Below are 23,470 nucleotides of genomic sequence, written 5' to 3'. Positions count from 1 at the left end.
GAATACCAGACCACCTGACCTGCCTCCTGAGAAATCTGTATGCAGGTCAAGAAACAACAGCTAGAACTAGACAAGGAACAGCAGACTGCTTCCAAATTGGGAAAGGAGTACATCAAGGCTGTATATTGTCACCCTGCCTATTTAACTAATATGCAGAGTATGTCATGAGAAATGCTGGACTGGATGAAGCACAAGCTGGAATCAAGATTGCCAGGAGAAATATCAATAACCTCAGATATGCAAGTGACATGACCTTTATGGCAGAAAGTGAAGAAGAACTAAAGAGACTCTTGATGGAAGTGAAAGAAGAGAGTGAAAAAGTTGGCTTAAAACACAATATATAGGAAACTAAGATCATGGCACATGGTCCCATTACTTCATGGCAAATAGATGGATGGGGAAGCAATAGAAACAGTGACAGATTTTTTGGGGAGGTAGGGGAGCTCCAAAATCACTTCAGATGGTGACTGCAGCCATGAAATTAAAAGACACTTGCTCCTTGGAAGAAAAGCTACAACCAACCTAGACAGCATACTAAAAAGCAGAGACATTACTTTGCCAACAAAGGTCTATATAGTCAAAGCTATGGTTTTTCCAGTAGTCATGTATGGATGTGAGAGTTAGACTGTAAAGAAAGCTGAGAACTGAAGAATTGATGTTTTTGAACTGTGGTTTTGGAAAAGTCTCTTTAGAGTCCCTTGGACTGCAAGGAGATTCAACCAGTCCATCCTAAAGGAAATCAGTCCTGAATATTCATTGGAAGGGCTGATGCTGAAGTGAAACTCCAATACTTTGGCTACCTGATGAGAAGAACTGACTCCTTGGAAAAGACCCTGATGCTGGGGAAGATTGAAGGTGGGAAGAGAAGGGGACGACAGAGGATGAAATGATTGAAAGGCATCACCAACTTGATGAACATGAGTTTGAGTAAGCTCCAGGAGTTGGTGACAGACAGGGAAGCCTGGTGTGCTGCATTCCATGGGGTCACAGAGAGTTGGACATGACTGACTGAACTGAACTGAACTGAGTCTACCATCTCCCAGATGCTGACATTCTGATTAAAAGCAACTTTCCTTTCTACCCCATTTGCTTCTCTTGAGTAAAGATTTTTGAGCAGTTGGACCCAATTTGGTAGTACTTTAAGAAAATTATAAAATTTATTGACTTAAAAAAGCTGATAAATGGAGAGTTGCATCATTTTTGTGGAGAGCAACACAATGACCTTAAATATTAACAAATTAATCTACACATTTAAGATGAAAAAAGAAGTGATAGAAGTTTAAGGAGGATGACAGGGAGTGACCTGGATACTCAATAACTCTTCTTCAGAAACATCCTGCTAAGGTAAGCATAAATGAATCAGAAAAAGATGGATTTTTCTTTTCTCCTTGAAATACACATGAATTAATTTGACATGAGTTTAAATACCAAGACAAAATATGCTTGGAAAAATTATTTTGCTAAAGCCTTTCCTCCCCCCAAAAAAGTTTCACTCAAGGTAGAGTTTTTTTTTTTTTTTAACTCTTTTTATCTTTTGTGACTTGTCTCAGAAGGTAAAATGTGGTAGATATGCTCAAAGTGATGGTTTTCCTAATAGTTACCATATCTTGGATGCTTACGATAATATAACATCACACCAGGTACTATGTATACATTATGTTATTTAATGTTTGCATCAACACTAAAACAGTTAAATAGTGAAACAACAGAGGCAATCTTCTGTCAGGTTGGTATTCTCAGCTTCATTTTATATATGAGGAAAACTGAAGCTCAAAGAAACTAAGTACCTTAATTTCAAGTACCTTGTAAGCCTGAAGACTCTTAAGCAGTAGTGAAGCAGGCTTTCATCCCAGATCTATCTGAGACTAACCTAACCATGTCAATAAAGAAATTCAACAGGTACTAACATTTGAATAGGAATCCAGATACAAGCTTGCCCTTGTTGGAGAAGACTCTTGAGAGTCCCTTGGACTGCAAGGAGATCCAACCAGTCCATCCTAAGGGAGATCAGTCCTGGGTGTTCAGTGGAAGGACTGATGCTGAAGCTAAAACTCCAATATTTTGGCAACCTGATGTGAAGAGCTGACTCCTTGGGAAAGACCCTGATGCTGGGAAAGATTTAGGGCAGAAGGAGAAGGGGATGACGGGGTATGAGATGGTTGGATGCATCACCAACTCGATGGACATGGGTTTGGGTAGACTTCAGGAGTTGGTGATGGACAGGGAGGCCTGGCGTGCTGCGGTTCATGGGGTCGCAAAGAGTTGGACACGACTGAGCAACTGAACTGAACTGAAAGCCATCTGTAGCAGCAACACTTTCCATGGTCAAATGATTATATCTCAAAGGCAATTACTAAGGACCTATTCTGGGTCCCTGGTGGCAGGAAATGGAAACTTGGTTTTATGAAGTCTATAAATAAATGTTGTACTCTCTATAACAATACAGGATAAAACTAGAAGTTTTTGGAGGACAAAGGAAGAGACATATTTAAAGTAGGATGTGAGGAATTAGCCACAGTAATCTCATGATCATTGGATAAACCATGTAGGTCAAGGGCTCTGTCAATCATTGTGGAAAAGGATTGGAATCTCTCCATTCTCTGGCTATCAACAGCTGGATGGAAAATCTCAGATGCAGTGATGAGAGAGGATTGATAGAGATGAAGAAGGAGTGCTGGCAGCATAAACAAATCTAGAAAAAGGTAGAATTTACTTTAAATATTACCATCAGGTCATATTCCAGAGGGAAAATCTAACAGGCAATGGTTCTGCAATGACAGAGAAGTAAAGAAGCACAGGCTCTGTTACCAGAAAGATTCATAGTGTTTCCGCTTACAAGAGGGATGACCTCAAGCATGTTTTCAAACTTGACCTCAGGCTCCTTCATCTTTATAAAGGAGACAACACCATCCTTATAGCTTGGTTGGTACCAACCTATTCAAAACTCAGATCTGCATGAAACCAAAATGTGTTGTTGTTTTAAATATGCACTTTCTACTCTACAATCTTTTTACCAAATTGCCTTTATTTGTGGTGATGAACCTTATTGAAAGTCACTGGATGAATCTATATATATTTAATAACTCTATTGAAGTATAATTTTCAATGATATAATCCACTTGCTTTATCACCACAATCTAATTTTTTAAAAAATTTCCACCACCCCAAATAGAAACTTGGCACCCATTTGTACTCTCCATTCCCACCCACAGCCCAGGCAACAAATTACTAATTTACTTTCTTTCTCTGTAGATTTACCTATTCTGAGCATAGAAATTGATTCTAAAATACGTGGTTTTTTGTGTCTGGTTTCTTTCACTCAGTATGCTTCCAAGTCTCATTCATGTTTTAGCATTCATGAGTATTTCTGTGAATGTATGTTTTGTTGTTTGAATCTTATTGACTAGGACAACAAGATTTATTAATAATACACTTGAATATTTCACAGTTTCCATGAAGGTACCGTCTACATCAACCTGAGTCTGATAAGAGCAACAGTCATAGATAACAGAAGAAATGGAGAAGGAAATGGCAATCCACTCCAGTATTCTTGCCTGGAGAATCCCATGGACAGAGGAGCCTGGCAGGCTACAGTCCATCGGGTCGCAAGAGTCGGATATGACTTAGCGACTAGATCATCATCAGAGATAACAAAGAAAGAACATGTCTAACAGCTACCACTGAATTTTGTAGGGTTCAGAGGGGAGCTACCCACCTCTAGGTGTCAATTTACATACTTGCTACCATTTTCCTGACCATGTCCAGATAAGATATAAGGTCAGATATACCCTCTGTCTTGGAATGCTGGACATTCTTTTCATGTGCTGTGGCTTTGCTACCTTAAATAGGTAGCAAAGAACAAAAGCTCCCCAGCCTTCCAACTTTTTATTAGTTCTCTAATTTTTGTCCTTTTCCTCCACCTAGTTCAACCTCTGAATATGTGCTAGTCATCATTTTCTATTGATTTTTATTTCTTATTAATTTATCTACCTGATTACATTTTTAAAGGTAATCCAAAGAGGCACCCTTCGCTGGGATGGCCAAGCAAATCTCTCCCCATCTGAAAATACTAGCTGGACCTGCCAAGGTGAACCTCACCTACAATCTCTGAGCAAAGATTCTTCTCTCTGTGTTTTTCTTTTCTTCCAACTTGGCCTTCTCAATACACCATCTGCCTTGTATACACTGATAACTGGTCAGAGAGGAAGCTTGGTGTATGGGGAAAACATTGGTATTCAAATTAGATGGACATGAAACTGAATCTTTGGCTGTCAGTTCCCCTCTGGGTGACTTTTGGCAAACTAGGCAGGATTTTGAGCCTCAGTTTTCTCATTTGTAGGGCTTCCCATGTAGCTCAGTTGGTAAAGCATCTGCCTGCAATGCAGGAGACCTGGGTTCAACTCCTGGGTCGGGAAGGTCTTCTGGAAAAGAAACTGGCAACCCACTCCAGTATTCTTGCCTGGAGAATCTCATGGACAGAGGAGATTTTGAGCCCCAGTTTTCTCATTTATAAAGCTGGTATTAATTATACTTGCCTTCTAGTTATCTTTGACATTAAATGAGATGTTTGCAAAGTATCACAAGCATATAGTAGATGCTGCATAAATGGCAGTTATGAAGTTTATTAACCTGTCACACTGAACTCAGCTCTTTTTTTTCATTCATGTAAGCAACCAGGAGCCTCTGGAGCTTACCCAGAACAGACCCCTCCCCCATATCCTCAGCTTTGGCTTCTCTCTGAAGTACCCAGATATTAGTATCTCATGCGTATTTCCTGAGTTTTTCAGATGCTAAAAACCACCACCAAATATAAGAAATTAACTTCTTGATGATCTTGAGAACATAGCAGCCAGATCTACTGACACACAAGGACTGATAAAATTAACAACCCTGTTACTTCAACATCAACCAATGGGAGAATTGTGCACAAGCTGATCACGTAACCTGTCATCCGCCTCCCTCACCTGGCCTTTAAAATACTTTGCTGAAACCTTTGAGGAGTTCGAGTTTGGGAGGAGGGGGCATGAGCCACCCATCTCCTTGCATGGTCCTGCAAGTAGATCTTTCTCTGCTCCAAACTCTGACGTTTCAGTTTTTTTGGCCTCACTGCTCGTGGAGCACGTGAACTTGTGTTCGGTAATGTTCACCCAGTGACTCTTGCACCAAGGCTGCCCTCAGCCCAAGGTTTTCAGATCCAATCGCCTTCTAATACCAGCACTAGCATGATCACAAACTCCAATGATGGGTTCAAATAGTTAGAAAGAATTTAGAAAAAGAGAATTAGAACTTGTGTTGGGCCTGCTTGATTCTGAAAGGTCCACTGGAGAAGACTTCTGACTAGCCACTTATGACTTGCTGGACACATCAAAACTATATCCAGTTTCATGAGCTTATGACCTGTGCAGTTACACAGGGTCCTGCACTATAAAGGCCCTGAGCTTGGTTTAATGCTCTGCTGGTGCCATCTTGAAATTTCTAATACCTTTATGTTTAAATTTGTGCTTTGTAAATGAAGCCTGATGGGACACTGGAGTGAGCACATGAGCAGAGCAGATACTTACAAGAGGTGTATCCACTTTCCTTGCTGACTAAATGCAAACAGCATTCAAATACCCCATGAACACAGAATTCCAGTTGGATCCACCATGCTTAGGGGGACTCAAAGGGAGTAAAACTAAACATGACATCAATAACTAACAGCCCCCGAAAGCCACACTTTCAATTTGAACCAGACCCTGATTCAAACACAGTAAGAAGGAAGTTGTGTTCTAAGAAATTGAACAACCAAGAAACCCGAACAACAAAGAAACCCTATTGTATCCTTCCTTATGGTACTTCCCTATATCAGTTAATTTTGTATGTGGAAAATAACATAGAAGGAAAAGGAAAGATAAGGCAATCTCAATATTTCGGTCTTTCCTTACTTGTCAGTAATCCACAAGTAGAAAGTATTGGCATAATGTGCTATATTAAGAGATGAAATTTTAAGTGAGAGCTTGTTTTTTTCTCCCCCCAGAATTTCCACTCTTCTTCTAACAACAAAATGCATACACATGAATGAACTATGAAATACAAACTGCCTAATTTCTGTGGTTCTACATATGAGTGAAACACTCTCATATTTCCAGTTAAAGCTGGCATTGCAAAATATAAAGGTGATCCATAAAATTCATGCTAATAATTTAAAATTTTGTTTTTTGTTTTCTTATGATGACCTTAAATAGCAAATAAAAAGCATCATGACAAGAAGAGGGAGAGACCATGGAAGAAAAAAAAAAAAGTTTTATATACTAGTACTTTTAGCATCACTTTTTTTCTCTTGGTTTTTGAACAAGGGGTCTTCCATTTTCACTTTTCACTGGGTCATAAAAGTTCTATAATATCCTGAACCTAACTCTGCCCTCCTCTTCATGACCCTGAATAGCTTATTGGGGAGAACTTGGACTTCCTGTGTTCTCAGGGAAGGAGGCCCTGTGCAAATGAGCTGATTTCCTTTCATAATGAAAATTCTATTTTTCTTTTTTTAGATAGAAAATAATAGAAGCCAACTGGTTTGAGGCTTTCCCCTTGCCCCTCCAGCTTATGTAAATTTTTGAGGTGTTATTTTTCCATGCCTCTGGCAAGTCTGAAGACATAACACAATTTTGCATAAACATAAATGATATATTTATCTTGGGGTTCCTCTTTCTGAGACTCTTGAGCTGACATTTGGGTAGGGTCTGTTTTTACATCTTATCTCAAGGCCATGCTTAGCTTTAGAGATTTTATTAAATATAATAAGCAAGAAGCTGGTATGGTGCTAATGAGAACCAAAGGCTGGTGGCAAGCACAGCAGAATCATGAAATATACAAGGTGGAAGTATCATAGTGATTATCTAGGTAAACTTTCTAACAACTCAAGAGTGAAGGCAACGAATCAAATTCTTAAAGAAAAAGAAAAAGACTAGGCCACAGAGTGATTGGCCAGGAGGAGAGAAACGTGATGTGAATCTCAAATTTTCCACATGGCTTTTGGTAAATAAAGTTCTGGCACATAAAATGCAACACTGAACACACCTGAGTGAGGCTGCAGTTTTACCGAGAAAATTTTGAATTATGCTCCAGTTTATCTCCATTTATGGCATCATAGTTCCCCTGGGCAGCCTGAGCCAAATTCCTGGGAGCTGTCCTCTATGCCTTCCTCCACTTCCAATCAATCAATTACTTTTACTGAGTTTCTTACAAAAAAAGTTTTGTGCCCCTCCCCTGCACTGCACCTGTGGCTCTACCCTGTTCATCTAACTTAGACTTCAGTGACAGTACCTAAGCACTCTCCCTGCCACCAGGCTCACCCACCATGAAGCTGTCTGTGACACAACCACCAGAAAGATCTCTCTGAAGGACACAAATCTGAGACATGCTGTTAGACTAAATCATCCGTGGTTCTTGATGGTTACAAGATAAATCTCCTTATTATGCCAAGATTACTGCGATAGCTACCTTTCCAGACTGACACAATTTTCCAGTAAGCAGAATTTTACTCTGCACATATACTAATCTGCTTATACGTTCCTGAACACATTTTTCTGTTTTATGCCTGAGCACAGTTATCTATGTCTGTCTAAAGCCCTTTGCTTCATTTCCCAGCCCATTCTTTCTGTGTCTAGTTTTCTAATTCAATTTCCTTTTCCTCTGCTTACTGTTCCTTCCTTTCTCCTCCTCCTGAGAGCTAACTTTTCTTATTAATAAATGCTTACTGCATCTTGACCTTTATGCTTAAGACTCCACACATTTAATCCTCACAGCAAGTTTGTGAATTAGGTTCTACTGATACTCTCATTTTTAATCTCTAAGGAGATATTTAAGTAACTTAACAGTCAATCCAACAGGAAATCAACACTGAATATTTATTGTAAGGACTGATGCTGAAGCTGAAGCTCCAATACTTTGGTCACCTGATTCAAAGAGCCAACTCATTGGAAAAGATCCTGATTCTGGGAAAGATAGCAGGCAGGAGAAGGGGATGACAGAGGATGAGATGGTTGGATGGCATCACTGAGTCAATGGACATGAGTTTGAGCAGACTCTGGGAGCTGGTGATGGATAAGTCCATGGGTCACAAAGAGTTGCTCACAACTTTGCAACTGAACAACAACAACTAAAGTTACATAGATATGAACTGTGTCCTGGATCAGAACTCAGATCTGGTTGGTTCCTACATGTTCCTCACTATATGCTATCTCTTCCAGAAAAAAATTTCCCTGAAAATTTCCCTTGGTTGAGTTGGGCAGTGACTAGCTGGGGTGTCCACAAGATCTGTGTCCGCTGATTTCCAGGCCTCGGCTGGATTCCTATTCCCACCCCTGAGTTAAGTGGGGAAACTGTGGCTAAGTTCTGGTCATTGGCCTGTGGGAGCAATGAAATGCATTCCACTTTCAGGACTGGGCCCTAAAGTCTCTTGGCTGACCTTCCATACTCTCCCCTTTTGCAGAGGAACTGGAAGCACTGAAGATGGCAGTACCATGAGATGTAAAAACCTACGTTACTGAATGACTGGGTCGAGTGCCGCATTGCCCTTCACCCTGAGAGCAACTGATGATTTGTTTGGAAAGCTCCTGAGTCTTCTGGGTTTACCTGTTACAACTGTTAATGTTACTTTCCCTAACACATGAGCTAAGTGCTCCATCTAATCATACTTTCCCATTACATGGGAATTACCTCTTTATGTATCTATCTCTTCCAGTATATTACTTTGGAAACTTCTTTTTAATTTTACTTTTGATTGAAGAATAATTGTTTTACAATACTGTGTTCGTTTCTGCCACACATCAATATGAATCAGCCGTGGGCATACATATATCCCCTCCCTCATGAACTTCCTCCCACCCCCACCCCTTTCCGCTCCTCTAGGTGATCACAGAGCCCTGGTTTGAGTTCCCTGAGTCATACGGCAACTTCCCACTGGCTATCTATTTTACGTTTGGTGGTGTAAATGTTTCCATGCTGCTCTCCCCATGTGTCCCACCCTCCCATTCCCCTTCCCTTGTGTCCACAAGTCTGTTCTCTACTGGAAACTTCTTAAGGAGAAACATTTTTTCCTGATCTATCTTTATGCTTTGCATACTAAGTGCACAATAAATATTTTTTGACCTAGAAAATAAATCAGTGGCTTACTAAATACTGACAATTAATATGTATTGAATGCTTATATGCAAAAGGCACATTATCAGACACTTACATTACAGTGAAGTGAAGTGAAGTGAAGTTGCTCAGTTGTGTCCGACTCTTTGCGACGCCATGGACTGTAACCTACCAGGCTCCTCAGTCCATAGAATTTTCCAGGCAAGAGGACTGAAGTGGGTTGCCATTTCCTTCTCCAGGGGATATTCCCAACCCAGAGATCGAACTTGGGTCTCCCGCACTGCAGGCAAACACTTTACCGTCTGAGCCACCAAGGTTGCTTTATATAATTCTCATAATCCATAAATGTTAACTAAGTGCTTACCATGTGTTGGGCTCTGAAAGAGGCACTAAGGATACATTATTAAACAAAACAAATAAAATTCTTGTTTACATAGAGCATAAATTATGCTTTGGGTAATCAGATAATAAACAAATTTTTAACAAAAATTTAGAATGTCAGATGAAAAAAGTGCTTTGGATAAATATGAAGTAGTATAAGAAGAGGAGTTAATGATTAGGTGATGTGTCTACCATAAACAGGTAATAAGGGAAGGCTTTATGGAGATGACAACATTTGAGTAAGCTCTAAAGGATAAGAGGAAACAAGTAGTAGTTATCAGAAGGAAAGGCATTACAGACAGAGGGAAGAGCAAGGACAAAAGCCTTTATTACGAATGCATTCACAATGGTCATACAAGGTATGTGCATATGTGCTAAGTCGCTTCAGTTGTGTCAGAGTCTGCTATCCTTTGGACTGTTGCCCACTACACTCCTCTGTCCATGGGATTCTCCTGGCAAGAATACTGAAGTGGGTTGTCAAGCCCACCTCCAGATCTTTCTGACCCAGGGATCAAACCCGTGTCTCATGTCTCCTGCATTGGCAGGTGGGTTCTGAGATAGTCAATCCCTAGGCAGGTTGATAAGAAGTCCAGGGTCTCCAAGGAGGAGAAAGGGGTCTGGGGCTCTCAAGGAGGAGATAGGGGCCTGGAATTCTCAAGGAGGAGGAAAGGACAATGGTTTTTTTCTACATTCCTTAGTAAGGATTATATAACTATAATGTATCCAGCTTGAAGACATGTTTCTCTTTCCTGAAAACCTTCTGACTAATCCTGTTATCTTAAAATGTATATTATGGGAATGGATCTAGTAAGATCTTTACAACCTTGAGACATCCTTTTGATTTATTTTAATAACCAATTAAAAAGTATATAATTCCCTTTCTAAGACTAGGGATGGGGGCACTCTCTGCCCCCCTCCTGATGTCTATGTCAGAAGCTTCCTCTGTTCCCTTTTCACTTTGATAAAACTCTGCTACACAAAAGCTCTTGAGTGATCAAGCCTGATACCTGGTCCCGAAGCTAAATCTTCTTCGGAGGTCACAAATCCAACATTGTTCACCATAAGCTATCAGTTCTTACCACCTGGGAAGTTCATGAGGTATCTTCATTTTGCACACAGGGAAATTAGACACAAAAAAATTTTATGCAACTTATCTAAGAAATTATAAGTGGCAATTTCAAGTCTTGAACTAAAATCTTTTGGATTTAAAGCCCATATTCATCCTGATACACTGCTTTTACTAGCTACACTAAAAGTACGCACACACACACACACACACACACACACCACATTCTAAAAGAACAGTCATGGCAGATCTTTTAGAATGAAATAGGCAATTCAGGTATTCAGAAGTATTTATTAAGCACCTACAATGTATCAAGCATAGTTCTAGGTGCTTGGGCTATATCAGTGAATGAAAAAGACAAAGGTTGTTGCCCTTAATTTACTTTCTAGAGGACCGACATACAATAAGCAAATTGTATAGTACATTTTAAAGTGGTAAGTGCTATGGGGGATAAAAGTAAAGCAGAGTAAGGGAGATTGGGAGTGCTTAACATTTTTTTAAGCTTTTTATTTTGTATTGGAGTATAGCCAATATTAATGCATATTATAGCTTCAGCTAGACAGCAAAGGGACTCAGCAACACATATACATGTATTTGTTCTCCCCCCAAATTCCCCTTCTATCCAGACTGCCACATAACATCGAGCAGCGTTTCCCATGCTATATACAGTAGGACATTGTTGGCTATGCATTTTAAATATAGCAGTGTGTACATGCCCATCCCAAACTCCCTAACTATCCCTTCCACCCTAGATCTTATTATCTTTTAAAAAATTATTTATTTTTAGTTGGAGGATAATTGCTTTACACTACTGTGTCAGTTTCTGCCATACATCAACATGATTGAGCCATAGGTGTGCATATGTCTTCTCCCTCTTGAACCTCTCTCCCAGCCCATCCCACCCCTCCAGGCTGTCACAGAGCCCTGGGTTGAATTCTCTCAATCATACAACAATTCCCCTGGCTATCCATTTTACATATGGCTTCTACATACTTTACATATTTGTTTTTCTCTTTCTGACTTACTTCACTCTGTATAATAGGCTCTGGGTTCATCCACCTCATTAACATTGACTCAAATGTGTTCCTTTTTATGACTGAGCAATGTCCAAAGAAGACATACAGATGGCTAATAAACACATGAAAAGATGCTGAACATTGCTCATTATTAGAGAAATGCAAATCGAATTACAATGTGATATCACCTCACACTAGTCAGAATAGCCATCATCAAAAAATCTACAAACAGTAAATGCTGGAGAGAATGTGGAGAAGAGGGAACCCTCTTTCATTGTTGGTGGAAATGCAAACTGATGCAGCCACTATAGAAGCCAGTATGGAGTTTCCTTAAAAAATTAGGAGTAAAACTATGATACGACGCAACAATCCCACTACTGGGCTACCCTGAAAAAAATCATAATTGTAAAAGACACATGTACCCCAATGTTCCTTGCAGCACTATTTACTGTAGCTAGGACATGAAATGACCTAGAGATCCATTGACAGATGATATGGGTAAAAAAGCTGTGGTACATATATACAATGCCAATGCTTAACTTTTTATCATCGAAATTTAAGACATATAAAGAGACTAGTATAAGTTCTACTTCCTCCCTTTATGTACCTACCATCCAGCTTCAGAAATGGTGCTCACATGACCAATCTTGCTTTATCTGTACCTCTATCCACTTTCTGCCCACCCAACTCTTATTGGATTATTTCAAGCAAAATCATAATATTTAATGTACAAATACTTCAGTATGAAGTAAAAGATGAATATTTTTAATAAAAACATAACCATAATGCTATCATTTATACCCAAAACATAAATTCTTCAAACACATAAACTATCCAAACTTAATTTCTTCATATTAATGTACAAATTTCATTTAGTATTTGCATAAGTAATTCCTTTTAAACTTGATTTGTTTGAGGCAAGACCCAGTCATTCCTTTTGACTGACAAGTCTTAAGTATCATTTAATTCATAAGTCTTCCCTTTCTCCTTCCTTCTTTCATTAGAGAAACCAGATCATTTGTCCTTTAGAATTTTTCCATAGTTTAGATTTTTCTGATTGCAATCTCCTGGTGCTATTTAACAAAATCCTTTGTCCACTATATTCCCTATAAACTGGTAGTTAGATCTAAAGACTTCAAAGGATTTACTGCTGATAATTCAGGCTTAAATACTTTGCAGGTGGTATTGAATATTTCCATTAGGAGGCCTATAATATTAGGCTGGGTTTTTTTATATCAGCTTGATCATTAGGTGTAGCGTAAAACATTCACATAACTATTTTGTGTGGATAGTTCCTTCTTCATCTATTGGAAGAATTATTCTAACATCACCTATTTGATAACTCAAAGATACAGCTCCTACAAGAAAGGTAGCTCTATATCCTTTGAGTAGGAAAAGTATTTAGAGACTACAGCATGTGCAATGGATGCTCATTGTTACTGAGTTATTAATTATTTCTAGACCTTTCCAGTGGATGACCTCAGAAATAGATAACATTTTTAAAATGAGCAGGTTTTGTCATCAGTTTGCACTGACATTTCCAATTCAATTTTCCAGGTTATTACTTAACTTTTTATATTTGTTGTATTTCTTGTCTCCAGTGTTAAAAATCTTTGTCCCTAATAACATTAATGTAATTAGGTTTTGTTTTTGGAAGCTCAGTCTGGAGCCTGCTTCTCCAGCTCTTCAAATGATTTTTCAAAGTAGCTGATATAAATTTTTAAATTCCTTTATCTGTAAACCACTTGAAATGGATTCTTTTGTCTGCAACTGAATCTTGACAGGCAGGGTAAGCAGGAGGGATGGACCTGTGCTTTGCTTGTCAAGTATGCATGCAGCCACTCATAGTGAAACCAATTGATGCAACCTATTCCCCATGGGGAGAGTTGCTGAATGTGTATTAAACAGAGACCTGATTCATCAGTTCTTTCTATCTAGATACAAATCCCAATTCTCCAAAATTTGTCCTTCTGTTTTTCTATAGCAGTCTTTCTCCCTCTCCTGAAATCAGACAGTAAGGAGCACATTAGGTTAGGCGCAGAGAAGGTATATAGGCTTTCCTCTTGACCTTGGATCTTGGTCATTTCAGTGTAGTCTCCGAGGGGTCTTCCCATCAGCACCTCAGAATGGATGGATCAGAAGTCCTTGGAGTGAATGCACATGGGCAAGAAGAACTGGAAAGCTGGAACTAGTTGGCCACTCCAGAGTCCTCAAGGACTTCGCTAAGCTGGGTCTTTGGATCAGAGACAAGTCATATAAGTAGGGTATTCTCATAACTTTCCATGGCATCTTCATCTTTAGAACTGACCTTTCCAGACGAGTCATCTCAGAGCTGGGTCTTCACTTCAGAGTAGACAATTGAGACATGCTGGGGTGGAAAGAAGATAGAAGAAGAACTGGAAGGAGAGGAAATGTGGGGTGATAGGTAGTAGTGGAAGAGAAAACAATCAGGAAATGAAACTCACCTGGTCCTCTAGAGATGTTCTGAAGGTATTGGCTATGGAGAAAAAGAAAACCATAGGGTGATGAATGTTTTGATCCACTCCAAACCCAGTCTTCTAGCTTATTTCCCAGAATCTGGGAGTCAATGGGCTTCTGTATTGACTTGTTATTTTCTCTTCTCTGCCACCCAACACCTCCTACAACACACATGATCTTATTTTACCATTTCTTAACTCAACTCTCTGGATGTTCTTTGCAAGCTCCATTGATCTATAAAGTTCTCCCTCAATACCACAAAGAGAAATCTCACTCCTTTTCTTCACCAGATATTAAGAGATAATTTCTCTCTTAGTTTCAATTATTGCCTGTCTTAATTTATAGCACCTCCATCTCACCAATCGCAAAGTCCAAACCCTGCTTTTTCTGCAAGTTCCCACTAGAATGCTTTAAATGTATGCCTTGAGGGAAAAACCATCTTATGTTAGCATGTTCTGGTTTTGATTTGATTGCCAAAGTTTCTTAGAGATGGAGCCACAGTAAGAGAAAACTTTAGCAGGTATAATTTCTCACATCCTCCTTATTAGACATAAAGAATCTCAGAGCAAATAGAATCATGAGAACTATACAGTAATTTTATGGAGGGATAGAGCCTGGGAAAAAGAATACATCCTGGGATACTCTATTTTTCATCATATTTTTTCCCATGGATCTTTCAGGGTTACAGTTCTTTTTAATGACCAAATAGAAGCTATGTACTCTCTCCCTGGAATAATAGACACAAGCAAGGAACTTTGCATGCAATTTCAGGGGCTTCATGCAAACACTGAGTCACTGGTGAAGAAATATTGCTACAGACCATCAACACAGAAAGTGCCTGAAATATAACTCATCCACCAATAGAGTGCTCAGCTTCAAGGGTGTTTTGACAAATATGTCAAAGACAGAGTGTGAAGAGCAGCAACTGATCAAGGTGACTCTATAAGAAGCACCCAATTAACCCAATCAAATTGATGGTAATTCTAATTTTATCATTCAAAAGATCCTGATTAGTGAGGATGGCTGAGAAATCAGTGACAGACAAAGCAGGTGTTCAGAGGATATGCATTAGTCAAATATAGCAATAGGCACTATATGCAGCAAATATTATAGTAAAACAGAAGACTTAGTCTTCATTGGATTTGGGAACTTGCAGAAGTCCTTAACCTCATTTGTAAACCAAGTTCTGGATCAACTTACAATTGAAATTTCTACTAGACACAAGGATACTGAAAAGACAACTTACAAGATGGAAGAAAACACTTGCAAGCCATATTATCAGATAAGAGATTCATATGTAAAATATATAAGGAATTCATACAACTCAACAGTTAAACTAACAATAACTCAATTTTAAAATGGGCAAAGGATCTGGAGATATGTTTCTCTAAAGAAGACATACAAATGGTCAGCAGTTATTGAAAAGGTGCTCAACATCAGTAATCATCAGTGGAATCAAAACCATATTGAGATATCACATCACACCTGTTAGGGTGGCTATCATTAAAAAGACAAAAGATAACAAGAGTTGGCAAGGATGTGGAGAAAAAGAAATTCTGGAACACGGTCAGTGAGAGTGTAAACTGGTACTGCTAATATGGAAAACTGTATGAAGGTTTCTTAAAAAGTTAAAAATAAAACTATTGTATGATCTAGCAATTCCACTTCTAAGTACATATCCAAAGGAATTGAAAACAGGATCTCGAATAGATCACAGCAAGATATAGAAACAACTTAAAAGTTTATTGATGGATGAGTGAAAACCAAAATATGATACACACACACAGATATACAATGGAATATGATTCTACCTTAAGAAAAACACACATACACAATGGAATACTATTCCACCTTAAGAAAGAAGGAAATCCTGTCATTTGTGACAACACAGCTGAATCTGGAGGACAGTATGCTAAGAGAAATAAGCCAGATACAGAAAGACAAATACTGTATTTTCTCAAACTCATAGAAGCAGAGAGTAGAATAGTGGTTACAAGGAGCTTGGGGAAAGGAAACTAGAGGTAAGGTTCAAAAGATACAAAGCTTGAGTTATCAAGGATGAATGCATTCTGGAGATATACTGTATAGTAAGGAGAGAAGTGAAAGGCAAAGGAGAAAGGAAAAGAAATACCCAAGTGAATGCAGAGTTACAGGGAATAACAAGGAGAGATAAGAAGGCCTTCTTAAGTGAACAGGGCAAAGAAATAAAGGAAAACAATAGAATGGGAAAGACTAGAGATCTCGTCAAGAAAATTAGAGATATCAAGGGAATACTTCATGCAAAGATGGGCACAATAAATGACAGAAACAACAAGGACCTAATAGAAACAGAAGAGATTAAGAAAACATGGCAAAAATATACAGATGAACTGTACAAATAAAAGCTCTTAATGACCCAGATAACCACGATGGTGTGGTCAATCACCTAGAGCCAGACATCCTGGAGTGTGAAGTCAAGTGGGCCTTAGGAAGCATTACTACGAACAAAGCTAGTGGAGGTGACGGAATTCCAGCTGAGCTATTTCAAATCCTAAAAGATGATGCTGTTAAAGAGCTGCACTCAATATGCCAAATGCTGCTGCTGCTGCTAAGTCGTTTCAGTTGTGTCCGACTCTGTGTGACCCCATAGACAGCAGCCCACCAGGCTCCTCTGTCCCTGGGATTCTCCAGAGAAGAACACTGGAGTGGGTTGCCATTTCCTTCTCCAATGCATGAAAGTGAAAAGTGAAAGTGAAGTCGCTCAATCATGCCCGACTCTTCGAAACCCATGGACTGCAGCCAGGCTCCCCCGTCCATGGGATTTTCCAGGCAAGAGTACTGGAGTGGGTTGCCATTGCCTTCTCCACAATATGCCAGCAAATATGGAAAATTCAGCAGTGGACACAGGACTGGGAAAGGTCAGCTTTCATTCCAACCCCAAAAAAAGACAATGCCAAAGAATGTTCAAACGCTTGTACAATTGCCCTCATTTCACATGCTAGCAGGATAATGCTCAAAATCCTTCAAGCTAGGCTGCAGCAGAACATGAAAAGGCAGAGGAATCAGAGATCAAATTTCCAACATCTGCTGGATCATAGAAAAAGCAAAGGTATTCCAAAAAATCTCTTTCTGCTTCATTGACTATGCTAATGGCTTTGACTGTGTGGATCACAAGAAACTGTGGGAAATTCTTAAAGGGATGGGATTATCAGAGCACCTTACCTGTATCCTAAGAAGTCTGTATGTAGGACAAGAAGCAACAGTTAGAACCAGACATGGAATAACAGACTGGTTCAAAACTGGGAAAGGATTACATCTAGGCTGTATACTGTCACTCTGTTTAATTAACTTAAATACAGAGTACATCATGTGAAATGCTGGGCTGGATGAAGCACAAGCTGGAATATCAACATTGCTGGGAGAAATATTGACCTCAGATATGCAGATGATATCATTTTATTGGCAGAAAGCAAAGAGGAATTAAAGAATCTCTTGATGACAATGAAAGAGAAGAGTGGAGAAAGCTGGCCTAAAACTCAACATTCAAAAAACTAAGATCATGGCATCCAGTCCCATCACTTCATGGCAAATAGAAGAGGGAAAAGTGGAAACAGTGAGAGATTTTATTTTCTTGGACTCCAAAATCACTGCAATTGAACTCTGTGGGAGAAGGTGAGGGTGGGATGTTTTGAAAGAACAGCATGTATATTATCTAAGGTGAAACAGACCACCAGCACAGGTGAGATGCATGAGACAAGTGCTCGGGCCTGGTGCACTGGGAGGACCCAGAGGAGTCGGGTGGAGAGGGAGGTGGGAGGGGGGATCGGGATGGGGAATACGTGTAACTCTATGGCTGATTCATGTCAATGTATGACAAAACCCACTGAAATGTTGTGAAGTAATTAGCCTCCAACTAATAAAATAAAATTAAAAAAAAAAAACAACAACACTTGCTCCTTGGAAGAAAAGCAATGACAAACCTAGACAGCATACTAAAAAGCAGAGATATAACTGCCAACAAAGGTACATCTAGTCAAAGCTATAGTTTTTCCAGTAGTCATGTACATGAGAGTTGGACCATAAAGAAAGCTGAACGTCAAAGAATTGATGCTTTTGAATTGTGGTGTTGGAGAAGACTCTTGAGAGTCCCTTGGACTGCAAGGAGATCAAACCATCAGTCCTAAAGGAAATCAACTGAATATTCATTGGAAGGACTGATGCTGAAGCTCCAATCATTTGGCCACCTAAGGTGAAGAAGTGACTCATTGGAAAAGACCCTGATGCTGGGGAAGATTGAAGGCAGGAGGAGAAGAGGGCAACAGAGGATGAGATGGTTGGATGAAATCACTGACATCATCAATGCACATGAGTTGGGGAGATAGAGAAGGACAGGGAAGCCTGGCATGTTGTAGTTCATGGGGTAGCAAAGAATTGGACACGACTTAGCAATTGAGCAATATATTACAATCACTAACTATATTTTATCGCATGCTTAAAATTAGCTAAGAAGGTAAATCTTTTGTTAAGTGCCCTTACCACACATCATCATTATCATCATCATAAAAAAGAAAACTTTGGAAAGAAAACTTTGGAAAATGGTGCATATATCTATGGCCTTAAACTGTGGTGACAGTTTCCCTGGTGTTGATTCATCCCCAAACTCATGAGCTGTATATATTAAATAGGCATAGCTTTTTACGTGTCAAAAAAATCATGAACTACTTATGCTAGAATGTGGATGAATTTCAAAACATTGTGTTAAGTGAAATAAGCCAAACAAAAGGATTGCATTATATAAGACCGTTTATGTGAAATTGTTAGAAAAGCAAACTATAGGACAGAAGGTAGATCAGTAATTGTCAAGGGTGAAGCTGGAGGGAGGCTAACTGAAAAGGAATATGAAAGAGTTTTCTGGGCTTCTGGAAATATTCACATATCACACTGTGATTGTGGTGGTGGTTCTGTGAATGGGTACATTTGTTAAAATAATTTGAATGTGCATTTAAAAGTGGCGAATTATATTTTATACAGTTTATACCTCTGCAAAGTTAATTAAAGCAATCAATTTGAGGAGAATAGAAAATTGAGTGCATCACACTAGTATTATCTCCTAAAATTTTGGTTTAGGTAGTGTGTGTGTGCGCATGTATGTGTGCACATTCACGTTTCTTAATAGTACAACTTGTATTTCTTTTCTTCTCTTTTTTTTTTTTTAACACAACTTGTATTTCTTACTGCAGATTACAATAAAAAAATATTTCAACACCCTTTACCGGGAGCATTGAGAGTTCTAACTCACAACAAGTGGTGGGATCAAAAGAGATCTGCTGGGCCAGCTAGGACCTGAAATTCTCAGGTGTCCCCAAGCACAAATGTGGTCCACATGGGAGACAGAACAAGCAGGAGTGTGGTGACCTTCAGTCCTGTTCAATAAGGCCCCCAGGTACCAAGGGACTCCAGCAGTAGGAAGTTGGATATGACTGATTGGAGGTGAGGCCAGTGAAGGAACAAGAAACAACTCATGGAATTAGAAATACCTCAGCTGTGCAGAAGGAACTTTAGGAAGGAGGGCTCCAGCAGGAAACCTCAAGAGACCATGTATATATACGTTATAGGAGGGAGTGCCCATTTAAGTATGTGTCATCCCAGGAAGGCAGAAGCCAGCTTCCACAGTACCAGGTGGAGTAACTTCTTTCCTACTCCTCTCCCCTGGCTAGTTAGAAAGTCAACCCAAGAGATAGGGAAGAAGCCAACTCTTCCTGGTTCTCCCCCTCACCCACACCATTGCCAGATTCATTCTGAAACTTGCCTGCGTTAGGAGAGGAGAAAGTTCTGATTAATCATCTTCAAACTTGGCGTTCTATTTACTTACTAAGTAAGAGACTATGAGACTATGACATAAAGTGTCCACCTACTGTCTATCACCTAAGAGAATGGAGAATGTGTTGAAAAGCCTTTGGTTGCTAGAATTTTCAACCCAAGTGCCCAGGAAAATCTTTCACAGAAGAAAGTTTAATGACACAGTGGGGGACAGAAAATTTTTGTAAGTCATGAGTCTTGCTTGCTCAGTATGTGGGTTACACAGGGTTGTTATATAAACTAACTAAACATGTATATAATACACATATTAATATTTATATATTATAATAATAATATTCTTATCACATGGTACAGTTCAGTTCAGTTCAGTCGCTCAGTCGTGTCCAAATATTTGTGACCCCATGAATCACAGCACGCCAGGCCTCCCTGCCCATCACTAACTCCTGGAGTTTACTCAAACTCATGTCCATTGAGTCGGTGATGCCATCCAGCCATCTCATCCTCTGTCATCCACTTATCCTCCTGCCCCTAAACTGTTCCAGCATCAGGGTCTTTTCCAATGAGCCAACTCTTCGCATGAGGTAGCCAAAGTGCTGGATTTTCAGATTCAGTATTAGTCCTTCCAACGAACACCCAGGACTGATCTCCTTTAGGATGGACTGATTGGATCTCCTTGCAATCCAAGGGACTCTCAAGAGTCTTCTCCAACACCACAGTTCAGAAGCATCAATTTTTCAGTGCTCAGCTTTCTTCACAGTCCAACTCTCACATCCATACATGACCACTGGAAAAGCCATAGCCTTGACTAGATGGACCTTTGTTGGCAAAGTAATGTCTCTGCTTTTAAATACACTATCTAGGTTGGTAATAACTTTCCTTCCAAGGAGTAAGCATCTTTTAATTTCATGGCTGCAGTAACCATCTGCAGTGATTTGGGACCCCAAAAATTAAAGTCTGACACTGTTTCCACTGTTTCCCCATCTATTTCCCATGAAGTGATGGGACCAAATGCCATGATCTTAGTTTTCTGAATGTTGAATTTTAAGCCAATTTTTTCACTTTCCTCCTTCACTTTCATCAAGAGGCTTTTTACTTCCTCTTCACTTTCTGTCTTAAAGATGATGTTGTCTGAATATCTGAGGTAATTGATATTTCTCCCGGCAATCTTGATTCCAGCTTGTGCTTCTTCCAGCCCAGTGTTTCTCATGATGTACCTGCATATAAGTAAATAAGCAGGGTGACAATTACAGCCTTGACGTACTCCTTTTCCCATTGGGAACCAGTCTGTTGTTCCATGTCCAGTTCTAACTGTTACTTCCTGACCTGTATACAGGTTTCTCAAGAGACAGATCAGATGGTCTGGTATTCCCATCTCTTTCATAATTTTCCACAGTTTATTGTGATCCACACAGTTGAAGGCTTTGGCGTAGTCAATAAAGCAGAAATAGATGTTTTTTTCTGGATCTCTCTTGCTTTTTCGATGATCAAGCAGATATTGGCAATTTGATCTCTGGTTCCTCTGCCTTTTCTAAAACCAGCTTGAACATCTGGAAGTTCACAGTTCATGTATTGCTGAAGCCTGACTTGAAGAATTTTGAGCATTACTTTAGTAGCATGTGAGATGAGTGCAATTGTGTGGTAGTTTGAGCATTCTTTGGGATTGCCTTTCTTAGGGATTGGAAAGAAAACTGACCTTTTCTAATCCTGTGGCCACTGCTGAGTTTCCCAAATTTGCTGGCATATTGAGTGCAGCACTTTCAGGATTTGAAATAACTCAACTGGATTTCCATCACCTCCACTAGCTTTGTTCATAGTGATGCTTTCTAAGGCCCACTTGACTTCACATTCCAGGATGTCTGGCTCTAGGTGAGTGATCACACCATCATGATTATCTGGGTCATGAAGATTTTTGTACAGTTCTTCTGTGTATTCTTGCCACCTCTTCTTAATATCTTCTGCTTCTGTTAGGTCCTTACCATTTCTGTCCTTTATCAATCCCATCTTTGCATGAAATGTTCCCTTGGTATCTCTAATTTTCTTGAAGAGATCTCTTGTCTTTCCCAATCTGTTGTTTTCCTCTATTTCTTTGCATTGATCACTGAGGAAGGCTTTCTTATCTCTCCTGGCTATTCTTTGGAATTCTGCATTCAAATGGGAATATCTTTCCTTTTCTCCTTTGCTTTTCGCTTCTCTTCTTTTCACAGCTATTTGTAAGGCCTCCTCAGACAACCATTTTGCCTTTTTGCATTTCTTTTCCATGGGGATGGTCTCGATCCCTGTCTCCTGTACAATGTCACGAACCTCCGTCCATAGTTCATCAGGCTCTCTGTCTATCAGATCTCGTGCCTTAAATCTATTTCTCACTTCCACTGTATAGTCATAAGGGATTTGATTTAGGTTATATCTGAATGGTCTAGTGGTTTTCCCTACTTTCTTCAGTTTAAGTCTGAATTTGGCAATAAGGAGTTCATGATCTGAACCACAATCAGCTCCTGGTCTTGTTTTTGCTGACTGTATACAGCTTCTCCATCTTTGGCTGCAAAGAATATAATCAATCTGATTTCGGTGTTGACCATCTGGTGATGTCCATGTGTAGAGTCTTCTCTTGTGTTGTTGTAAGAGGGTGTTTGTTATGACCAGTGCATTCTCTTGGCAAAACTCTATTAGCCTTTGCCCTGCTTCATTCCGTACTCCAGGGCCAAATTTGCCTGTTACTCCAGGTGTTTCTTGACTTCCTACTTTTGCATTCCAGCCCCCTATAGTGAAAAGGACATCATTTTTGGGTGTTAGTTCTAAAAGGTCTTGTAGGTCTTCATAGAACCATTCAACTTCAACTTTTTCAGCATTAGTGGTTGGGGTATAGGCTTGGATTACCATATTGAATGGTTTGCCTTGGAAACGAACAGAGATCATTCTGTCATTTTTGAGATTGCATCCAAGTACTGCATTTTGGACTCTTTTGTTGACCATGATGGCTACTCCATTTCTTCTAAGGGATTCCTGCCCACAGTAGTAGATATAATGGTCACCTGAGTTAAATTCACCCATTCCAGTCCATTTTGGTTCGCTGATTCCTAGGATGTCAGCATTCCCTCTTGCCATCTCCTGTTTGACCACTTCCAAATTGCCTTGATTCATAGACCTAACATTGCAGGTTCCTATGCAATATTGCTCTTTACAGCATCGGACCTTGCTTCTATCACCAGTCACATCCACAACTGGGTGTTGTTTTTGCTTTGGCTCCATCCCTTCATTCTTTCTGGTATCACATGGTAGGTGCTTTGCAATATTTCATTCACTATTTTCAGGTAACCTTTGAACATATGGTTATTAGACATATGTCTATTAGACATATGCTTAACTTTTGTTCTGATATCAGGAAGGATGCTACATAGCTTTCTGTATCTGTCCTCTTTCTTTGGAATCTAAGCACTACTATAGGGATTTTTAATCCGTCTTGATCAATGATTCACTCCCTTTACTCAAAGCAGACTAAGTAAACGTGTCAAGTGAATGAATGCCGTTTGCAGCCAGAATCTCTCCCCAGTAACGTACCTTCCCCTTCTGCTCTAGGCTGAGTAATCTGGATCTCAGAGTATACCAAGTCTCT

This window comes from Muntiacus reevesi, chromosome 1, assembly GCF_963930625.1.
Source record: "Muntiacus reevesi chromosome 1, mMunRee1.1, whole genome shotgun sequence".
NCBI classification, from domain to species: Eukaryota; Metazoa; Chordata; class Mammalia; order Artiodactyla; family Cervidae; genus Muntiacus; species Muntiacus reevesi.
Note: the sequence above shows the minus strand (reverse complement) of the source record.